The sequence below is a fragment of the Balaenoptera physalus genome (genome assembly GCF_965194825.1).
Source record: "Balaenoptera physalus genome assembly, chromosome: 15".
Classification (NCBI taxonomy): Eukaryota; Metazoa; Chordata; class Mammalia; order Artiodactyla; family Balaenopteridae; genus Balaenoptera; species Balaenoptera physalus.
In genome coordinates, this window is record NC_138894.1 from 80,446,345 (window position 1) to 80,467,708 (window position 21,364).

At 40.4% G+C, this 21,364-nt stretch overlaps 1 protein-coding gene and 1 pseudogene across 3 annotated transcripts in view; both read left to right on the top strand.

Moving 5' to 3' along the window:
• The window catches only part of LOC309644099 (uncharacterized protein), a 391,248-nt gene that overhangs the window by 329,974 nt on the left and 39,910 nt on the right, over nucleotides 1–21,364 (top strand). The gene's annotated exons all lie outside the window — the stretch shown is intronic.
• Nucleotides 1,806–19,560, top strand: LOC309644073 (5'-nucleotidase domain-containing protein 3 pseudogene; annotated as a pseudogene). Its single transcript has one exon. The product of its transcript is annotated as a 5'-nucleotidase domain-containing protein 3 pseudogene (transcript).

Sequence of the window (21,364 nt, forward strand, 5' to 3'; positions counted from 1 at the left end):
GTCTATAATTTTCTTTTTCTGTGATATCTTTGTCTTGTTTTAGCATCAGGGTGATGGTGGCCTCATAGAACGAATTTGGGAATGTTCCTCCCTCTACAATTTTTTGGAAGAGTTTCAAAAGGATAGGTGTTAACTCTTCTCTAAGTGTTTGATAGAATTCACCTGTGAAGCAATCTGGTCCTGGACTTTTGTTTGTTGGAAGACTTTTAATTACAGTTTCATTTTCGTTACCTGTGATTGGTCTGTTTATATTTTCTAATTCTTCCTGGTTCAATCTTGGAAAGTTGTACCTTTCCAAGAATTTGTCCATTTCTTCCAGGTTGTCCATTTTATTGGCATATAGTTGCTTGTAGTAATCTCTTATGATCTTTTGTATTTCTGTGGTGTCAGTTTTAATCTCTCCTTTTTCATTTCTAATTTTATTGATTTGCGTCCTCTCCCTTTTTTTCTTGATGTGTCTGGCTAAAGGTTTATAAATTTTGTTTATCTTCTCAAAGAACCAACTTTTAGTTTTATTGATCCTTGCTATTGTTTTCTTCATTTCTATTTCATTTATTTCTGCTCTGATCTTTATGATTTCTTTCCTTCTACTAACTTTTAGTTTCCTTCTCCTAAGTTTTAGTGGGTTTTCTTTTTCTTCTTTTTCTAGTTGATTTACGTGTAAGGTTAGGTTGTTTATTTGAGATTTTTCTTCTTTCTTGAGGTGAGCTTGAATTGCTATGAACTTCCCTCTTAGAACTGCTTTTTCTGCGTCCCATAGGTTTTGGATCATCGTGTTTTCGTTGTCATTTGTTTCTAGGTATTTTTAAATTTCTTCTTTGATTTCTTCAGTGATGTCTTGGTTATTTAGCAGCACACTGTTTAGCCTCCATGTATTTGTGTTTTTTACAGTTTTTTTTCTTGTAATTGATTTCTAATCTCATAGCATTGTGGTTAGAAAAGATGCTTGATACAATTTCATTTTCTTAAATTTTCCAAGGCTTGATTTGTGACCCAAGATGTGATCTATTCTGGAGGATGTTCCATGTGCACTTGAGAAGAAAGTGTGTTCTCCCGCTTTTGGGTGGAATGTCCTAAAAATATCAATTAAGTCTATGTGGTCTATTGTGTCATTTAAAGCTTATGTTTCCTTATTTATTTTCTGTCTGGATGATCTGTCTATTGGTGTAAGTGGGGTGTTAAAGTCCCCCACTATTATTGTGTTAATGTCGATTTCTCCTTTTATGGCTGTTAGCATTTGCCTTTTGTATTGAGGTGCTCCTATGTTGGATGCATAAACATTTACAATGTTATGTTTTCTTCTTGGATTGATCCCTTGATCATTATGTAGTGTCCTTCTTTATCTCTTGTAACAGTCTTTATTTTAAAGTCTATTTTATCTGATATGAGTATTGTTACTCCAGCTTTCTTTTGATTTCCATTTGCATGGAATATCTTTTTCCATCCCCTCACTTTCAGTGTGTATGTGTCCCTAGGTCTGAGGTGGGTTTCTTGTAGACAACATATATATGGGTCTTGCTTTTGTATCCATTCAGCCAGTCTATGTCTTTTGTTTGGAGCATTTAATCCATTTACACTCAAGGTGATTATCGATATGTATGTTCCTATTACCATTTTCTTAATTGATTTGGGTTTGTTTTTGTGGGTCTTTTTCTTCTCTTGTTTCCTGCTTCAAGAAGTTCCTTTAGCATTTGTTTTAAAGCTCGTTTGGTGGTGCTGAATTCTCGTAGCTTTAGCTTGTCTGTAAAAACTTTTGATTTCTCTGCCGAATCCGAATGAGATCTTTGCTGGGTAGAGTAATCTTGGTTGTAGGTTTTTCCCTTTCATCACTTTAAATTGTCCTACCACTCCCTTCTGGCTTGCAGAGTTTCTGCTGAAAGATCCTCCGTTAACCTTATGGGGATTCCCTTGTATGTTATTTGTTGCTTTTCCCTTGCTGCTTTTAATATTTTTTCTTTGTATTTAATTTTTGATAGCTTGAGTAATATATGTCTTGGTGTGTTTCTCTTTGGGTTTATCCTGTATGGGACTCTCTGCACTTCCTGCATTTGATTGACTATTTCCTTTCCCATGTTAGGGAAGTTTTCAACTATAATCTCTTCAAATATTTTCTTAGACCCTTTCTTTTCCTCTTCTTCTTCTGGGACCATTATAATTCGGATATTGGTGCATTTAATGTTGTCTCAGGGGTCTCTGAGACTGTCCTCAATTCTTTTCATTCTTTTTTCTTTATTTTGCTCCCCAGCAATTATTTCCACCATTTTATCTTCCAGCTCACTTATCCGTTTTTCTGCCTCAGTTATTCTGCTATTGATTCCTTCTAGCATATTTTTAATTTCAGTTATTGTGTTGTTCATCACTGTTTGTTTGCTCTTTAGTTCTTCTAGGTCCTTGTTAAACGTTTCTTGTATTTTCTCTGTTCTGTTTCCGAGATTTTGGATCATCTTTACTATCATTACTCTGAATTCTTTTTCAGGTAGGTTGCCTATTTTGTCTTCATTTATTTGGTCTTGTAAGTTTTTACCTTGTTCCTTTGTTTGTAACATAGTTTTTTGTCTTTTCTTTTTTTTTTTTTTTGATGGGTGGGGCTGTATTCCTGTCTTACTGGTTGTTTGGCCTGAGGTGTCCAGCACTGGAGTTTGCAGGCAGTTGGGTAGAGCCAGGTCTTGTTGCCAAGGTGATGACCTCTGGTAAGCCTCACTCCGATTAATATTCCCTGGGGTCTGAGGTTCTCTGTTAGTCCTGAAGTTTGGACTCGGCGCTCCCACCACAGGAGCTCGGGCCCGACCTCCAGCCTTGGAACCAAGATCCTGCAAGCTGAGGTCTCCACAGCACAGGGCCAGCTTCAGGCACCATTGGATCCTGGGCTCCAGTGACATCATCAGAACTCAGCTTGTTCGTTCTTCCATGTCAAGGCTTTACCTTTGTTTGGCCTGTCTTCATTAACAAGCCCCAATGTCTGCCTTTGGGAACCTTCAGGCTCCTCCATGATGACAAGATGCTCAGCTACTATATTAAAAAAGAGAATGAGACAGTATGGTGGGTAGATGGCCAGAATCAATTAGACCAGGGTTCAAGTCTTGGCTATGCCATTTGCTCACTTTGTGCCTTGGGCAAGTTAATCAACTTCTTTGAGCCTCAGTTTCCACATATTTTAAACTGAGACTAATTAACAACATACTTTATCAGAGTTGTAAAATTTTAATGAGATGTGGAGATAAAATGCAAAATGCGTGGCACAGTTCTTGGCACAGAGTAATCATTAAATAAATGATAGTGAATAAGATGCTGATATGATTGGTTATGGTGATGTGCCCATGACCTCAAGGAGTTTAATAGAGAGAGACATATACAAAAATACATGCAATGAGGAATAACAGATACCATGATAAACATCCATATAACCATGATAGACCATTCATTGGAGGTCCCAAGGGAAGCATGGTTGATTTCACCTGGGAATGAAGGTGTAGAAAATTAAGAAATTATTTACAAAGAAGCAGTAAGTAAGCTCAGTCTTGAAGACAAACTGGCATCTGTTGCACAGATACAGCCCCGCTATTTCTAAAGATGCATGAGTAAAGCCCAGCTCACCTTCTCAGCTGGGTTGTGAAGGATGTGAAGGATTTTACCAAGTGGAAATGAAGGAAGGGTATTCCAGGCAGAGGCTACAGCATAAGCAAGGACATTGGGTTATAGATGTTTATTCAGGAAATGAATGTGTTTATATTGTATTTAATACACTGGGAAAACAGGCCTGCAGGTGGGGCAGGTGCAAGGAATGAAGTTGGACAGGCAGGTGGAACAAAGCTTGCAGAAGCCCTGGGGGCCTGTCTCAGAACTTGGAACTCCACCAGGCTGGTGATGGGAGTGCCATACTCATTAGACCTATCTGGTGACAGAGTGGAGCCTGGATTGGAGGACAATGCTGGCGACAAGAAACAAATCTATTGCAGTGGTCCAGACCACAGGGGATAGACTGAGCTAACGCTGTAATATTCCACCATATTACACAAACATCCTCTTGTTTGTGGGTACTTAATTTTAAACTGTTGCTGTTCTGAATATTGCTATGGTTTGCATCTTTATCTATATAAATACATTTCTTTCTCTCGTATGTTCTTTAAGATAAAGGGCATAAACATCTTCATGACTCTTGACAATTATAGGTAAATTTGTTTCAAATAGGTGTTCTAAATTATATTTTCACCAGGGTCCATTTGTGTATGGCCTTCACAGCACATTGATAACACTGAGTGCTGCCATTCTTTGTTGTTTTAGAAGGCATAAAGCTGTTGTTTCAATTTGCTTTTCCTTGATATCTACAGAAATTAAATGTTTTCCCCATTTGTCTTCTAATTATGTGTCCTCACTTGTGAATTGCAGGTCCTGTCCTTTGCCCATTTGATAAGCAATTGTGTTAAATCCTTTTTTGGCTGGCCTCTCTTCTGGCAACTCTCCACATACACATTTCCCCACAGGCTCTCTTTCTAATTTCTTTTCTCTTTGATCTATTGAAACCAAATCCTTTTTCTAACTACATATTACAATAGACATAACAATTCTAATTGCTCTATTGATTCATGGCCACTACAGTGGTAGGCACATTAGGAAGAACAAGATTTTGCTGTGAGAGACCAGGGTTTATAAGCCTGGCTTCGTGCTTTCTAGCTGTGTAGTCTGGTGCAAGAATCTTAATCTCTCTGAACTGGTTTGCTTACCTGTGAAATGGGAGCAGTAGTATATGTTGGGATGGATTAGTAACTATTGATATATTTGGCTATTGGTAGCAGAGACATAAATGCAGGGGCTTAAAAAAGTAGTAGTCTATTCTTTTATGTTAAATTATCTTAGAGGTGAGGAGCCCAGGGCTGACATAGCTATTCCATGAGGCTTTTCCCCTGCCTTTAGTGTAGTCATGGGGTTAGGTTGTGGGATTAGGTTGTGGTATTGGACAGCCTTATTCCTTAAAGACTAGGGAAGCAATTGGATAGTGTTGGATAGTGGCAAATCTGAACCTATTCGCTTACTCACTGAACAAATATTTGTTAAGTACCTGCTGTATGCAGAACTCAAAGATTTTTTTTCTGGTGGAAAATATACATGCTAAGTCAAGTAAGAGAATCTTGGTTATTTCATTGATGTCTAAATCATGGAGAATGATTATCTCCTTCTTTAGGAAAATCCAGACCTGGAATCTCTGGGTTCCAAGGTGACTCTGTGGCCGTCTACATAGTTGTCCCCAGTATCCTTACAATAATCTCCCATCCCAGAAAAAGCATTCCTGTAGATTCACCAAATACAGGCTCAAAAATAGGCTCACAGGGTTATTCAAAAGAACAGTCCATATCCTCAACACTTGATTAAGTTGGTAATGGATGTTTGCTATCTGGACCTATGCATTCTGGTTTATTGGTTAGAAGAATCAGCCTCATGATTTTATAGTCACACTATTTATACAGGTGCTTCTGGGCATCATAAGACTATGTCACAGACAGAGGGTCTCACAGATCCCCTGCCAGCTCAGAGAATCCTCTGGTTCCTGTGATATGTTTTATTATTTTTATTATTACCAGTAGAATCATCATAATTTTACTTCTGTCCAAATGTATTCATTACAAATGAAATTTCTGTTCAGATCTCATAGTTCATGCCTGAAAGCAAAGATATTAGAATTAATGAGCATTTTTGCTGATGAGAAGAAAAGTCACTGAAGGGTGATTGGACTTTAGCCTTTTAATGGGTCTGATATTCTTCTTTCATTAGGGTTGACAGGGGCGTATCTGGCTCCCTTATGCTGTGTGCCGTGGTTTAAAAATATACCTTATGTGACATGAAGCTAGCTTTTCTTTCACAATAAATTAGCCCAGTATCACGAGTACATGTAAACAGAGCTCCGTTGAATCTGGGCAGAGGGAGGGTGACAGTGTTACCCTGATTAGCAGGTGGTGGATGGGCTTTGACTGGTTTATTAAAATGTTAGTGTACTTTGATTCCGGTATTTTTCATGGAGTGGGCAACAAGGATTAACAAAGAGCAAGTCTACTTGGAGAACCTGGTAGCAACTCTGAAAGAACTGAAGATGAGCCCTGCAGACAACCAGGGCAGTGTTGAGAAGCACAACCTCTAACACATGTTACCTGTGGTTCAAATGGATGTGGATATGCACTGGGACATACTGTGACAGAGGGGTCCGGCGTTGACTCAAGGGAAACATAATTTAAAGCCTTCAGGACCTTGGAAGCTTGGGCTTTCTTATTAATGAGGTTGGGGAGAGTTTTCAACTGAGGACAAGCATTCAGTTTTTTATATCCAAGGCCATGACATTACAGAAACCAGGGAGAAGAACTGAGGTATCAGTTTGAATAGGTTTTGTCTGTCACCATTTTGTGGACATACTATTCAGATGGACGGGATGCAGGGCTGATGAAGGCATAGTTTGCGGTATGGTACCTCTAGCATATTTCTATTAGATGGATGCAGACTTCCATATGAAACCTAATTGTCCTCTCTGAACTGGTTTTACTCACGTTCCACCAAATGGGTGTTTTTTGGTTCTTTTCCCCACACCACCCAATTCTTCAACTCTCTGGACATCAGCTGGGTGGCCTACAATTCAATTTAATCTGACACTAATGACCCAGATTAAGAGCTCAGTCCTAGAAGACTGCCTCCATGCCAGTTGTAAGCTCAGATTGACACCTGTACTTCTGACCAACTGGCTCTAAATCTGGCGTTCCCACAACTCCCTCTTCAGGTTTGATAATTTGCCAGAAGAGTTTACAAACCTTAGGAAAATACTTTATTATGTTTCCAGGTTGATTTGAAAGGACATTATAAAAGAAACAAATGAACGGCCAAATGAAGAGGTACATAGGGTGAGATCCAGAAAGGTCCCAAGTGCAGGAGCTTCTGTCCTGTGGAATTGGGGTGCAGCACTTTCCCAGCACATAGATGCATTCATCAACCCAGAAGCCCTTTAATAAATCCTGTTGTTCAGGGGTTTTCATGGGGGTTGCTTTATGCAGGCATGATTGGTGAAATCATTGGCCATTGGTGATTAGACTCAATCTCCAGCCCTTCTCCTCTCCCAGGAAGTTAGGGGAAAGGACTGAAAGTTCCAAGTTTCTATTTAAGGCTTGATCTTTCTAATGAACAACCCCCATCCTGAAGCTGTCCAGGGGCCCCTAGAACCAGTCGTCTCGATAGCATGCATAAGACACTCATCACTCTGAAGTTTTCAAGGTTTTTAGGAGCTGTGTGCTAGGAATCTGGGACAAAGACTAAATCTTCATTTTTATTATATCACAGCCTCATTGGCCAAGGGACCAGGGAAAGTGGGGCTGAAGTGGGTAGTCACTTGGGGAAAACACCATCTGCAGCCGAACACAAGGTCACAGGCTGGGCTGTGGTACTAGAATAGGATTGTCACCCTTTTGTCCTCACCCTCCTTCGCAATCAGTATCTACCATCTGCCATGTGCCAAGCACTTTCTGGGGGTGATGTGATGGATACATAGGTCAACTAGACATTGTTCATATCATGCCCACAATATTGGAGGAAATGGCATGTAAGCAACTGTACATAATACATTGTGGAAAGCCATATTCAGAGGCTTGTACAAGTGCAGAGGAACACAGAGTAGACACCAATTAATTATGCCAGGAAGTTCAGGTTAAGTTGTCACGGGGGACATAATATTTTCAGCTGGGCTGTGAAAGATGAGAAGGATATTATCAACTGGAGATAAAGGAAGTATATTCCAGGTAGAGGATACAACATGAGCAAAGACATTGAGTTGTAGATGTTTATTCAGGGAACAGTGAATTGATCAGCATGGTTATAGCATAAGGTGTCTAACCGGGAGCAATCATGATAGTCAACATTAATCAAACATTTATTATACGCTAGGGACTTTTTTCTGCATATGAATTTATTTAATCCTAAGAACAATCCCAGGTAGTTACTAACATTATCTCCATTTTCCAGAGGAAGACACAGAGGCTTAGAGAAGTTAAGGAAATTTCCTAAGGTTGTAACGTATGGTCTGAAGCCAGGATTAGAGAGAACGCAGGCTGGCTATGATTGACCAGAAAAACTGAGGATAAGACTTTGCATCTCAAGTCGTGGGCTTATTCTTAATCTTTATCCCTCCCAGAATCCTCTGATGCAGGGTGAACAACAGGGTCCATTTGGATGCAGGAAGAATAGTCTTGAACTTTCTATTTGTTTTGAGCTCATCTTTTTATGATGATTTTTAGTGTGTTTCATGATGTACCCACTGTGTTAGTGCATTAGAACATGCGTTGAATATATAATGTATAAATAAATAGGCATACATGTTTAGGAGGGTGGTACTGAAACATTTTTTCTTGGAAGAACTACAAAGCAAACAGTTTTACTGGTTTGGGCCAGTAATTCTCAAGGCTCGCTTCCTGAGCAGCAGCAGCCTCACCTGGGAATGGGTTAGAAATGCGAATTCCCAGGCCCCACTACAGACTTACTGGATCAGATACCTTGAGGGTGGGGCCCAGCAACCTGTTCTTTAACAGATCACCCAGGTGAGGCTCACTGATCTAGGCAATACAGCTTTTAAGGTGGAAAGTGAGATGGCTTAATTTGAGTTCTAGAAGGATAATTCTAGTTGGACTGAAGACAGTGAGATACTAGAAGCCAGGAGATTCTTTAAAAGATTATTAAAATGGTCATGGCTAGAATTGAGCAGGGTCTGGGTCGAGTAAGAGAAATGGATTTCAGAAATATTTAAAGGGACAAATTAAATATTACAATTTGGGGATGAGGGAGAGGGAGTTAAATCCAGATATGGCACCAAAGAGTCTAATGCACAGAATTGTTGTCACCATCTGTGCCTAGGTGTGAGTGAGTCAGAGCTTGTGATGGCAGGAATGGGTAATGAATGATCCCATTTAATTTGAAGTGTGTGGAGGGTATTTAGGATGAGCAGGTGGTTAGAATTCAAATTCAAGAGAGACATGAGATTTGGAAATTTATATATTTGAGAGAGAACAGCATATAGGTAGCAATAGAGTCAATGGACATGGATAAAATGAAGAAGTTCCAATTTCTCTGTAATGAAGTATGAGGCCGAATAATCTGTGAAGAATGAGGAGGCCAGAAGCGAGATAGGGGCCTAAGTCAGGGGCTGATATTCAGAGCAACTAACGTAGGAAACAGGAAGAGGAAGCAAAGCATGAGAGAAAACTAATGTATTGGTGTGTCGATCTCCAGGACCACGTTGGGCCCATGGCAGGGGCTTGGTGTGTGCTGCCTGGCTGGAGAGGCCAGTGAGGGGTTTTTAACCTTTTGGTGCCATCGACCCCTTCTCTAGACTTAGAGAAGGCTAGGGATCCTTTTTCAGAATAATTTTTAAAAAATAAATTTTAAAACATAACATTAAAAAGGAAACCAATTATGATAAAATATTAAAATATCAAAAGTGAATTTATGATATAGTAGGATTCATACATTAAAAACATATATATATCTTTATTAATGCATTCAATAGTGACTCTATCAGTGGGATTAATAACCCTACAAAGTTGTGATGAGCGTAAATGATAATTAGAGATATCTGCAACAACTGTTATGTGATATGAAAATATTGGTGACTGCTACTGGTAACAAAAATCACAGATACTGCTGATACTTTTCTGGTTTGCTACCTGCATGCATAATTGAAGTTAATGCTAAATTCAGTTAAAGGTTAGGGAAAATAAATACGTAATTTTTTCCATTGAAAATACGTGAACCACCTGAACTCTATCCTTGGACTCCTTGAGGGTACATAGATTCTGAGTTAAGACCTCCTGTGCTAAATGCATAGACAGAAGTACATGCGTTTACCCATACATATATACATAGTCACTGATGTGTTTGCAGATAGGAATTAATTTTCTGGATCAATTTTCATATGCCTTGTTCAAGGTAAATTTTGTTTGAAAGACTTAGCTGTTTTAGATATTAAGTAATTTGAGTGCATTTAGCCAGCCCCTATGGAGAATCATTGAGGAGAAATCAGATTGTCTCTCTATAAAAATGTTAACCTTGCTAACCTATCTTCAGCCAGAATGGTGGTTAGTGTGTATTGACAATAATTCCCCAATGTTTTAACTCTATTTCTGACATTTTAGTCAGAAGTGACATAATTTGTAATGCTTACTATTTATAGATGGTTTTATAAGTAAAATTATGGCAGTTTAATAAAAATAGTTACGTGTTATTTTGCTATTTTTGTTAAAATTTGAAAAAACTTAGAGGTCTGATTCAAATCTCACATTTTGTTGGTGAGGAAACTGAGACCCAGAAAGAGAAAGAGACTTTGTTCTGGTTATCTACTGCTGCGAAACAATTCATCCCCCCCAAACATAACAGCTTTAAATAAAAATATGTTTTATTTTTTCTCACAATTTTGTGATTCAGACATTCAGGCAGGGCTTAGCTGGGCAACTCTTTGACTCCACACAGCATTGACTGAGGTCACTCTGTAATATACAGCTGGTGGATGGGCTGGTCCACGGGCCCAAGAGAGCTCCATGCCATGTCTGAGCTGGAGGACTGTGCTAAGTGGAGACGTCATCTTGATGCCTACATGTGTCCTCTCCAGCATGGTGGTACCTGGTTCCCAGAAAGTGTCCCAAGAGGCCACCTAGATGAAAAATTCAAGACTTTATATGATTTAGTCTCAAAATTCCCAGAATGTCAATTCTGCTGCATTCTATCAAACAAGTGAAGGAGGCCAGCTCAGATTAGAAGGGAAGAATGTTAGACTCCAGCCTTCCAGGGGAGGAGCATCAAAGAAACTGTGGCCATCTTTCACCTATCACAGTCCCCCTTTTGGCCACAGACCATGAATATTTCTTCCACCTGCAAATACATTTACATCTCCCAAGACCTTCAGAATTCTCACCCAATTCTAGCTTCAGGCTCAAGCTGAGGTTCAGAATATTGTTATGTGAGTAAGTCTAGAAGTTGAATATGTTGAATAAAGACACGAGTTATCTGCCCCTTCACAGCCAACAGACAGTGGTGATACAGGAAGAGGATAAATATAACAGACATTCTCATCCAAACAGGTGGGAATAGGAGGCACATAGCAGTCACTGGTCTAGACCAATTCAGAAATCCAACTACGTATAAAATAGAACTGTGCACTTGTTGCCACTTCCTTGATTAGGCCCAGTCTTCCTCCCTGGGAATGATTCTCCCTGGTTTCGTTCTCTCTTCTTTGGGCTCTTGGTTTTACCCTCCGAGTCATCTTTTCTTTTGTATAACAAATGACCTATGCTTGGCTAGGTAGTTTTCTCAGTCTTCTTCCTTTGTGGGTACAAAGGTCTCTTTTCATTCTGGACTGTCCATTCAGCTAACTGCTTCTATAGTACAATTCTCTTAAAACTCTCTTTGTGTGTTTGTAGGACTCTTTTTGGGGTTAATTCCATTACATCAAAATCATACTCACAATTATCTTCCAGGTAAGCTCCTCTCTGGCTTGTTGTGACACAGGGTGCTATGGGACAAAGTCTTCAAGATTCTTGACACCTTTTTATCTAGATAAAAGATTTTACAATTTACCCTTAGATTCTTAAAGGCTCCTTTCCAGCCAGAGAGAATCCACTAGGCATTTCCTTAAGATTTTTATCAGTCCTACTATGCACACCCTTAAATCTTTCTGAGTCTCAACAAAGGTCTTGTAGCAACACCCTTAAGATCTTTACCCTGAGACCATTTCTTACTTTGAGATTATTTTACCATCCAGAGATGCTGGGAATGGAAAACATTTTTGTTTTGGAAACAGGAAGTCTTGGCTTCCTTGTATTTCCTCTAAAATCTGCTTGAAAATTGTACATTTTCTTATTTAATCTAAATACTCTCTATGGCATTTTGTCACATAAAGTAAAAATAAACCAGTTGCTACTTTTGATGTTGTCTGGAAATCTCTTTAGCCTGATCTAACGGTTCATTAGTTTTTCTATTTTCTACATTACTATAGGCAACAGTTTCACTGAACTTTCTACCACTACATCTTTTCTCCACGCTCCAAAAACATTTTTCCTTTTGTCATTTGACAATTTACCAACAGTCTCATCCAAGCTCTTCTACCTTTCACCCACATCTCCACTCCAAAGCCAATGCCACATGCTTTAGGATTGTGTTCTAACAGCACCTGCCTCCAGTACAAAATTCAGTTTCAGTTACCTATTACTGTGTAACAAGTTACTCCAAAATTTAGTAGCTTCAAACAGCAACTATTTTTATATATAATTATAATAATTATATATAATTGTATAATTTTGAAGCAGTGTTGTGCTTCAGACATTTGAGAAGGGTTCAGCTGGGTGATTCTTCTGTCCCGCCTGATGTCAGCTGGGTGAGTCCCACCCATGGTGTTTAGCTGACAGAAGGGTTGGTACAAAGGGTCTACGAGAAACTTACTCAAGCTGGTTAGGGAAATGGTTGGGATTGGAAACAGATTTTCCAGTTCCTACCACAGAGGTCTTTTCTTCTATCCCAGGTGGCCAAATCTATCTTTTAATTTTTTGTTGTAGGAAGATTTCTTATGCTTTTATCCAAACCTTTAGGAAGGAGAGAAGGAGGTGTTTTTCATAGACAGGAAATCATCCTTGATGTCCCTGAATCTATATGTGTAGACTCATTTATGGGATGTCCATGGGATAGTCTGGATTTTCATGCTTCTCAGATGCTCTTTGCATGCTGGTAGCACAATTGGGAATAATATGTACATACAGTGCTTTTTATTCTTATTTTGTCCTTACTGTCTGAGCAAGAAGGCATTCAATTATAACTTATCTTTAATTCACTAAGCTCTGCTGTGTCTAACCTGCCTTTCTGATGATGAAGCAAATTTCCTATATTCATATTTCCCTAACTGTTATAACTGGGGCTGCCCAATAAGGAACTGTAATCCTTGTCCCTAGAAGTAGGATTCATAATCAAGAGGATATCAAGACTTCAACATCAGCGGAGCCTGGTAGTAAGTCCTACTCTAACCTTGTACTGAGATTTATAGGACTCCTAAGCCCTTCCTTATTCAGTTGACCAAGGCTATAGCTGTGCTCTTAATATCTGTATTGGGTTTCACTTTTAGTTCATTTTGCCTCTGTCTATTCTTATGTGATGGGGGTCCATCTTGCTCTCCTATCAGATAGAATATGGGGATTATTTAAAAATAGTGTTAAAAGCACATCAGAAATCTTTCAGTGGGAAGGATTAATGTGGATTCTAGGGGAAGAAATAGGTTTGCTTCTTTGCTAAAAAAACACAATGAGTAGAGGAAAAAGAATCAGAAGAATAAAAAAGACATAAGACATTATCCCAAGCAAAATGGACGTGAAAAACAAACTACAGAGCAAGTACTATGCACAGCTATTGACCAAAAAGGTGAGAGGCTGAGATTTGGAAAACAAATATTTTTCAACACAGACACATACAGAGCCAGAAGGCATTATAGTGTTTTGTGGGGGTTTTTTTCAACATCGTCTATGCTGAGAGAATTTATGATCACAACATTTCTTCATGATTTTTTAAATTAATAATATCAAAAGGGAGCTTGGCATATTAAATTAAGACTCTGTTTTCCACAATGGATTCAGCAGTAGATACCCCAGAATTGTCCCAAAAAGGAGTGAGGAGAAGTGTGCGGGCCTGGGGACCTCCAGTTAGATTTGCATCTCTTCTTAAAGAACTAACATATGACAGCCTGTGGATTTGAATAAACGCATGAATGTCATCAATTTAAGAGTTTAAATGGCCAAGTCACCCAAACTCTGATACATAATAAGCTATTTATAAGAATTCTATCTACTCCTCAAAGCAGAGCTCTTTTTCCCTCAGGAAAAATGATTTTGTGAGGCCACAATATATCATACAGTATATATGTATACAGTATACCATACATATTCGTAAGTGGACCGTCACATTGAAGGAGAAGACTGGAGAAATGCTAGACCAGTCATCCAAAGAGCATCCTGTTTTTGTTTTTTGACCCAAATGTATAGAAAATATCTTCAACTAATCAGATCATTATATTATACTGTCGCATTTGAGACTGTTCCATAAAGTCATAGAATGAAGTGTTGGAAGACCCCTTACTGCACTGGTGACAGCATGGGATTCAGAGGGGTCGAGAGACTTTCCAAAGTCACAGAACCAGCTAACGTACGAACTGAGGTTGAGTCCATTCTCCTTTTTCCTAAATTTGAATTTCCAAATTTGAGCCTCTCCCCATACATGCAAATACAGTTTTTATATTTACTGTTTTAAAATCTGGTCTGCCTCTTGATTTTTTTTTATTCATATGGCTTTGGATTTTTATTACTTCTCATTTACTCCTTTATTCATTCAGTTGACAAATATTTGAGTGGCTACTGTGTTATGTGCTGGGTATGTCTTATGCTCTGGGTGATACCGCACGTGAGGACTTTATATCCCACTGGAGAAACGTAGACAATCAAGTAATCAATAAATAAAATAAAATAAAAGGGTCAAGGATGCTAGGGGTAACTCTTTCATATAGAATGGACAGAAGGACAACTTCTCTAAGACAAGGTGACTTTGAAACAGAGATATGAAGGAGTCAAGGAGCCAGGCAGGGCAGGCTTTGTGGGTGTACTTACCTATGTAGCCACACTTGATTTAATACTCTGCTGTTGCCATCTTAAGATTCTTAATAATTTTTTAACAAAATACATTTCATTTTATACTGGGCCCAACAAATTATGTAGCTGGTCCTGGACCAGGAATGAGCCATGCGATAGTTGGGAGAAGAGCACTCCAGGCAGGGGGCACCAGTGAGAACACAAGAGCTGAAATGAACAAGGAAGAGAAGGCCAGTAAACTGGAGTGGGGAAGGCAAGAGGGGAAAGTGACAGGAGCTGACATCAGGGAGGTGGGGGAGAGTGGACCCTTGCAATTGGCTGTCACTCTGAGTAAGATGGCAAAGCCATTGACCAGAGTGGTGACATAATTTGACCTTCATTTTAAAGCAATTATTCTGGACTTGACTTATTTGGTTATTACGAATTCACTGTAAGATTTACCTATTTCCCAAAATACACTAACAGCAATTTTGCCAAAATTAGCTACATGACTGATAAAGAAGCCTTTTTAATTTTTTAAATTCAAAATGTTAAATAAAGATTTTAAATACTTCATGAAAGTAACAAATTATCAACTCCCTATGGTTATATAGACTAAACCTTTAAAAAAATTTTATTCCTTTCCTAGACAGTTTGAATTTTTAGAACCTTACAGCTATAACTCCTAAACACAAATATTCCTGTCCACAGAAATATCCTTTTCTTTACCTATTTTTACTGGAAAAGGGACTGTACATATCCTAGAGAATGTTTAATCTTCTGCTGTACTTCAGTTTCCTCCCTTGAGAGAGAGAAGAAAAAAAATCATGCTCCATTGTTGAATAACACCACTATTTCATGAAAGAAGATGTTTCTGCCAAATGTCCAAGGGAAGAAATCTTAATCCTATTGCTGGTTAGAGCATTTCTTTCTGAAAAAAATAAAAATTACAAGTTTCTGAAATGAAATCTGAAGATTATCCAGTATTAAATATATAGCATTTTAAAAATGGATATAAGAGCGTGAAAAGAAAATTTGAAGTTACCAAAGGATATTCTAGAGTGAAAGAGGGAAGTACTGGGTACACAAAGTATATTAGAGCCTTCTATTTGTAGTTATAGAGGTACCTTTGTAATCTGGGTCCAGTGTGACTGTCAAAATTGATGCAAGGCTCTTGGAAGAGGAAAATATAATGCATGTAGCATCCTTCCAGCACTTTGCATGTACTATTGCATCTTCTATCTCACTATATCCTCACCATTCCTGAAATGGGTAAGTTGGGTTTTATTTCTAATGTGAGATGAAGAAATGGAAGCCTAAAGAATTGAAATAATTAGCTCACAGTTGATGGCAAACCACTGACAAAACAGGAATCTAGACATCTTGACTCTCAGTTCAATGCTCATCCCATGTCCTCATACTTGTTCCCTTGATGTTAAGCAGATGAAGCGGCAACTGCGTGTGCTTTGTGAAGTAGACCAAAACAAATCTGTTGTACAATGATCACTGATGATGGTGCAAGGAGCAAAAAGAGATAGGAAAAAACCACACACACACTGTTTAAAAGGAATATAAATTGGAATTCTTCACAATGAAAAACTTCTGTTTTGCAAACGATACTGTTAAGGAAATGAAAAGACAAGCCATGGGCTAAGAGGATATATTGGCGAAACAGAAAGGACTTGTATCCAAAATATATAAATTGCTCTGCAAATTCAATAATAGGAAAACATCCAACCAATTAAACATGGAAAAATATTTGAAGACACTTCACCAAAACACAGGGATGACAAGCCCAGGAGAAGTCACTCATCTTCATTAGTCATCAGAAAAATGCAAATTAAAATCACAATGAGACACTGCTACACACCTAATACAAAGGCGAAAATAAAAATATCAGACAATATCAAGAGGTGATAAGCATGTTAAGTGACTGGAATTCTCATATCTTGCTGGTGGGAATGCAAAATGTAGAACCATTTAGCAATTTTTTTGTTGTTGTTGTTGTTTTCTAAGTAGAGGGAAGGATTTTTTTTTTTTAATTTATTTTTTTATTTTTGGCTGTGTTGTGTCTTCGTTTCATGCGAGGGCTTTCTCCAGTTGTGGCAAGCGGGGGCCACTCTTCATCGCGGTGCGCGGGCCTCTCGCCGTCGCGGCCTCTCTTGTTGCGGAGCACAGGCTCCAGACGCGCAGGCTCAGTAGTTGTGGCTCACGGGCCTATTTGCTCCGCAGCATGTGGGATCCTCCCTGACCAGGGCTCGAACCCGTGTCCCCTGCATTGGCAGGCAGACTCTCAACCACTGCGCCACCAGGGAAGCCCCATTTAGCAATTTTTTATAAGTCACTGAACAACCCAGAAGTGCCACTCCTAGATATTTACCCAAGAGAAATGAAAACATGATCACATAAAGTCCTGTGCCTGGATGTCTATAGCAGCTTGGTTCACCATTTCTCTAAACTGAAAACAACTCAAAATGCACTTTAATAAGTGGATAAACAAACTGTGGCACATCCATGTAAAGGAACACTATTCTGGAGTGAAAAGTACTGAAGCGTGTAACACCCTGGATGAATCTCAAATGCATTCTGCCAAATGAAAGAAGCCAGACTCAAAAGGTTGCATACTTTATGATTCTATTTACATGATAATCTGGAAAAGGCAAAAACGGATCAGTAGTTGCCAGGGGCTGAAAATAGAGGGAGGGCTTGACTGCCAAGGGGCATAGGACATTTTTTGAAGGAGATGGGACAGTTCTAAATCTTGACCCTGGTAGCTGTTACATTATTTGTAACCTGCTGTGTTAAACTCATAGAATTGCACATCAAAATGGTCAATGTCATACGTAAATTATGCTACATTTAAAAAGGAATACAAATACATAAAATCTAGTTGAAATCAAAAGACATGGTAACTAGTTGATGTCAAAAGAACAAATATGCCAGACAATAAAAAAAAAATAAATTGTCCAAAGTGTCTCCTATTTGACAGTAAACTTAAGTTAGCAGTTGAAATGTCCAGTTACTATCTTTGAAAGTGAAGATGAATCTAACATCTGATTGGTTAGAGCCCATGTACAACTTTGAAAACTACATATTAACGATAACATAAGAATGAAATAGAGCAATGAGTGATCTAAATAGCTATTTAATATAATTTTCTAAATGAAATAATTAACCAAAAAGGCCTTTACTTACTAATTTATTCAGCTATACAGCAATACAGAAATAATCTGCATAATCAAGCCTCCAGGATATAAACCGGAAAATCTTTACGCAACAAAGGCAAATAGCCTGAGGCGCCACTCGCGGTGGGGCAGCGGCAGGCAAGGCCATGGGGGCGGCAGCAGCTCGTGGGGCCGGTGCAAGGGCGGCTGCCGGACTGCGGTTCGGGGGCGGTCGCACGCGGGCCCCGCACGGGGCCCTTATGCAGGGCACCTGGGACCGCCCCGGACATGAAGCCCTACCTTTGGGAGCGCTACTGGGAGGTGAAGAGGAACACGGAAGAATTGGTTACTTCAGTTGTGAGCAACTTGTTGAATCCAGATGCCATCTTCTCAAACAATGACAGGAGCCTGTCAGACATTGAAATCTACAGCTTTGATTATGATTACACCTTGGTGTTTTATTCCAAGCACCTCCACACACTGATATTTAATGCCGCTCGGGACCTTCCCATCAACGAACACAGGTATCCCATGGAAATCAGAAAGTATGAGTATGACCCAAACTTTGCAATCCGTGGACTGCATTATGACGTGCAGCGGTCGGTCTTGATGAAGATCAGTGCTTTTCATTATATCCAACTGGGAACTGTCTACAGAGGCCTCAGTGTGGTCCCTGATGAGAAAGTCATTGAAATGTACCAGGGCTCCCACCTGCCTTTGGAACAGACGAGCAACTTTTATGAGAGTTCCCATGGAAACACCATGACATCATATCCATGTTCATGGACATCTTCTCCCTGCCCGAGATGACCCTGCTGTCCTGTGTGAACGAGTACTTTCTGAAGAACAACATCGACTATGAGCCTGTGCACCTGTACAGAGACATCAAGGATTCAATTCGGGAGGTGCACACCAAAGGAATCATGTACAGAGCAGTTGAAGCAGATACTGAAAAGTACATCTGCTACCCTGCGCAGACCCGTGCAGTGTTGGCCAAACTGGCTGATCATGGCAAGAGGATGTTTCTCATCACCAGTAGCCCCAGTAGCTTTGTGGACAAAGGGATGAGGTATATTGTTGGAAAAGACTGGAGGGACCTGTTTGATGTGGTCATTGTTCAGGCGGAGAAGCCAAACTTCTTTAGTGATAAGTGGAGTCCTTTCCGAAAGGTGAATGTGAAAGGTGTCTTACTCTAGGATAAAATCTACACGTTGCAGAAAGGCCAGATTTATAAGCAGGGCAATCTATATGAATTTTTGAAGCTTACTGGATGGAGGGAATCCAAAGTGTTGTATTTTGGTGACCATATATACAGTGACCTGGCGGACTTGACCCTAAAGCATGGCTGGTGAACGGGTGCAATTATCCTGGAATTGACATCTGAGCTCAGAATCATGAACATGGGACAGTACATTCAAACTATTACCTGGCTACAGACCTTGACTGGGTTATTGGAGCAGATGCAGGTTCACAGAGATGCGGAGTCACAGCTGGTTTTGCAGGAGTGGAAAAAGGAGAGGAAGGAGTTGAGAGAAATGACCAAAGGTTCCTTCAGCGCCCAGTTTGGAAGCTTGTTCCGCATAGACCAGAACCCCACGTACTTCCTGCGGCGCCTGTCGCGATTTGCCGACATCTACGTGGCATCCCTGAGCTGCCTCCTGAGCTATGACATCAGCTACACGTTCTACCCCCGGAGGACCCCACTGCAGCACAAGCTTCCTGCCTGGTCTGACAGGCCCCCGGCCGCCAGGCTGCCACTCCTGCAGGAGGCCCAGGCCAAGTAGCCAGCGGCCCAGCCATGCTGGGCGCGGAAAGCCAGGACCAGCGGCGGCCCTGCACTGGGCAGACGTGACTGTCGCTTACAGACATGCCTTGTGATATCTATTTTGTACATTACGGAGGATACCCCCCAGCTCGTGAAGACAGGAGCTCATAGCCCACGGGGACTGCCTTCCTGTACATGTGGGGACAGTGGCTGGCTTCCTGTTAACACCCTGTGATCAGCCTTCTTGTTTACTAAGGTACCGTAACTGGCGTCAGATTTTCTGGGATGGGGAGCCTTCTTGATACCATCTCTGGATTCCAGCAGGTGACGTTTTGAAACTCTTCTTGACTCTTCCATGGAAAACGCATGGAAAAACTGAACATTCACAGGCAGTGCAGGGGCCCAGTGATGTGCACCGGTGAAGTGCTCACAGAAAGCTGATGCTTGAGCGAGCGCTCCGATAGCACACCACGACGTCAGCGGCAGAGATGGTCCCCAGACGGCAGCCGGTTCCCAGATATCTTCTCGTACTAGGGCTTTGGCACTCTGGTGCCTCACTTGAAAGCAGACTCAGCCTCTCTGGAAGTCTTTCGTGAGAAAGAACAAGAGAAGTTGCAAGTCCTTGGCCTTGATGGTCCTCAGTATCCGTTTCCCGTGTCCTGCCCCCTGTGGGGGAAGGACCATCGTGCCCCAAGTGATGGGCAGGTTCACTCTTTTCCCCAGAAAAGGAGGGCAGAGAGAGAAGAGCTTCTGGTTAAATTCCAGCCAGCAGAACAGACTTTGTAGAATGAGGCTGCGAGAAACGAACATGTCAGAAGACAAATGCCAGTGCATTTGTTGTGGGTCTCCCAGGACTTTATTTTACCTGAAACTGCTACCCGTGTATTGCTTGAATGTGATCATTGGAGGATGGAAAATGAAACAAAAAAAATGTCCTTGTAATGAAGTGCCACACCGTGACCCCTACCGGGTGTGTTGCAATCTTATTAAAACGTGTATTCCCAAAAAAAAAAGAAAAAGAAAAAAAAAGACAAAGAGCAAAAAACATTACCTTTGAGGGCTATTCTTCAACTGGTCAAAAGGAATAGATGTTCTATAAGTGCTTGAGAACCATCACAACTTTAGTTCTTAGTACTGTATGTGATTATTGCTTATTTGCCTTAAGTATTTGATATTTAAGTATTTGACATGTTGCCAACATGGTCAGAACCCTATCAATCACCCTTTTTCATACTTCATTTCTAGTAGCTTTCATGATCTAGTTGTCTTAATGAAAAAGCCTGGTCATTCTGTGGAATCTCTTTTCCTGTCTTGGCCTTTCACGCAGCCTTTGCTCTCTTGTGAAAATGCAAAGATCTCGAGTTTAGGAAACACGGTCATGCTTGTCCACGAGGTAGAGAAACACTACTTTGTATTCGGGCAATCAGACTGTAAAAATAAAAATGGGAGAATCAAAGAGGAACAAATGGGGCTTCCCTGGTAGCGCAGTGGTTGAGAGTCTGCCTGCCAGTGCAGGGGACACGGGTTCGAGCCCTGGTCTGGGAGGATCCCACATGCCGCGGGGCAACTGAGCCTGTGAGCCACAACTACTGAGCCTGCGCGTCTGGAGCCTGTGCTCCGCAACAAGAGAGGCCGCGATAGAGGCCCGCGCACCGCGATGAAGAGTGGCCCCGGCTTGCCGCAACTAAAGAAAGCCCTCGCACAGAAACGAAGACCCAACACAGCCAAAATTAAATAAATAAATTTATAAAAAAAAAAAAAAAAAAAAAAGAGGAACAAATGAAAGGAACCTTGAAATACTATTTTCACATCTACTAAAATAA